The sequence below is a fragment of the Phalangium opilio genome, unplaced genomic scaffold, assembly GCF_054372755.1.
Source record: "Phalangium opilio isolate 3A_F unplaced genomic scaffold, DU_Popi_V2 ptg000810l_1, whole genome shotgun sequence".
Taxonomy (NCBI): Eukaryota; Metazoa; Arthropoda; class Arachnida; order Opiliones; family Phalangiidae; genus Phalangium; species Phalangium opilio.
Genome location: NW_028324253.1, coordinates 486876 through 489199, shown reverse-complemented (window position 1 = coordinate 489199; position 2324 = coordinate 486876). Strand labels below are relative to the sequence as shown.

At 44.7% G+C, this 2324-nt stretch overlaps 1 non-coding gene across 1 annotated transcript; it reads left to right on the top strand.

The window, feature by feature from the left end:
• Positions 1-1954: 1954 nt before the first annotated feature.
• TRNAI-UAU (transfer RNA isoleucine (anticodon UAU)) lies at positions 1955-2026 on the top strand. Its single transcript has one exon. It is a non-coding gene; the product is annotated as a tRNA-Ile (tRNA).
• Positions 2027-2324: the final 298 nt, after the last annotated feature.

Sequence of the window (2324 nt, the reverse complement as noted above, 5' to 3'; positions counted from 1 at the left end):
GCTATTTTGATATAAGTTAGTTTGTTCATACAATGGTCATGTAAGCAGAGTGGCGCAGTGGAAGCCTGCTAGGTTCATAACCCAGAGGTCCGTGGATCGAAACCACGCTCTGCTAAATTAATGCAAAATAGCACTTGCTATTTTGATATATGTTAGTTTGTTCATACAATCATCATGTAAGCAGAGTGGCGCAGTGGAAGCCTGCTGCGCCCATAACCCAGAGGTCCGTGGATCGAAACCACGCTTTGCTAAATTAATGCAAAATAGCACTTGCTATTTTGATATCAGTTAGTTTATTCATACAATGATCATGTAAGCAGAGTGGCGCAGTGGAAGCGTGCTGGGCCCATAACCCAGAGGTCCGTGGATCGAAACCACGCTCTGCTAATTTAATGCAAAATAGCCCCAGCTATTTTGATATAAGTTAGTTTTTTCATACAATGATCATGTAAGCAGAGTGGCGCAGTGGAAGCGTGCTGGGCCCATAACCCAGAGGTCCGTGGATCGAAACCACGCTCTGCTAATTTAATGCAAAATAGCCCCAGCTATTTTGATATAAGTTAGTTTTTTCATACAATGGTCATGTACGCAGAGTGGCGCACTGGAAGCGTGCTGGGCCCAAAACCCAGAGGTCCGTGGACTGAAACCGCGCTCTGCTAAATTAATGCAAAATAGCCCCAGCTGTTTTGATATAAGTTAGTTTGTTCATACAATGATCATGTAAGCAGAGTGGCGTAGTGGAAGCCTGCTGGGCCCATAACCCAGAGGTCCGTGGATCGAAACTACGCTCTGCTAAATTTATGCAAAATAGCACTTGCTATTTTGATATCAGTTAGTTTATTCATACAATGATCATGTAAGCAGAGTGGCGCAGTGGAAGCGTGCTGGGCCCAAAACCCAGAGGTCCGTGGACTGAAACCGCGCTCTGCTAAATTAATGCAAAATAGCCCCAGCTGTTTTGATATAAGTTAGTTTGTTCATACAATGATCATGTAAGCAGAGTGGCGTAGTGGAAGCCTGCTGGGCCCATAACCCAGAGGTCCGTGGATCGAAACTACGCTCTGCTAAATTTATGCAAAATAGCACTTGCTATTTTGATATCAGTTAGTTTATTCATACAATGATCATGTAAGCAGAGTGGCGCAGTGGAAGCGTGCTGGGCCCAAAACCCAGAGGTCCGTGGATCGAAACCACGCTCGATAATTTAATGCGAAATAGCCCCAGCTATTTTGATATAAGTTAGTTTGTACATACAATGGTCATGTAAGCAGAGTGGCGCAGTGGAAGCGTGCTGGGCCCATAACCCAGAGGTCCGTGGATCGAATCCACGCTCGGCTAAATTAATGCAAAATAGCACTTGCTATTTTGCTATTTTGATATCAGTTAGTTTATTCATACAATGATCATGTAAGCAGAGTGGCGCAGTGGAAGCGTGCTGGGCCCATAACCCAGAGGTCCGTGGATCGAAACCACGCTCTGCTAATTTAATGCAAAATAGCCCCAGCTATTTTGATATAAGTTAATTTGTTCATACAATGGTCATGTAAGCAGAGTGGCGCAGTGGAAGCGTGCTGGGCCCATAACCCAGAGGTCCGAAGATCGAAACCACGCTCTGCTAAATTAATGCAAAATAGCACTTGCTATTTTGATATATGTTAGTTTGTTCATACAATGGTCATGTAAGCAGAGTTGCGCAGTGGAAGCGTGCTGGGCCCGTAACCCAGAGGTCCGTGGACCGAAACCGCGCTCTGCTAAATTAATGCAAAATAGCCCCAGCTATTTTGATATAAGTTAGTTTGTTCATACAATGATCATGTAAGCAGAGTGGCGCAGTGGAAGCCTGCTGGGTCCATAAACCAGAGGTCCGAAGATCGAAACCACGCTCTGCTAAATTAATGCAAAATAGCACTTGCTATTTTGATATATGTTAGTTTATTCATACAATGATCATGTAAGCAGAGTGGCGCAGTGGAAGCGTGCTGGGCCTATAACCCAGAGGTCCGTGGATCGAAACCACGCTATGCTAAATTAATGCAAAATAGCACTTGCTATTTTGATATCAGTTAGTTTTTTCATACAATGGTCATGTACGCAGAGTGGCGCACTGGAAGCGTGCTGGGCCCAAAACCCAGAGGTCCGTGGACTGAAACCGCGCTCTGCTAAATTAATGCAAAATAGCCCCAGCTGTTTTGATATAAGTTAGTTTGTTCATACAATGGTCATGTAAGCAGAGTGGCGCAGTGGAAGCGTGCTGGGCCCATAACCCAGAGGTCCGAAGATCGAAACCACGCTCTGCTAAATTAATGCAAAATAGCACTTGCTAT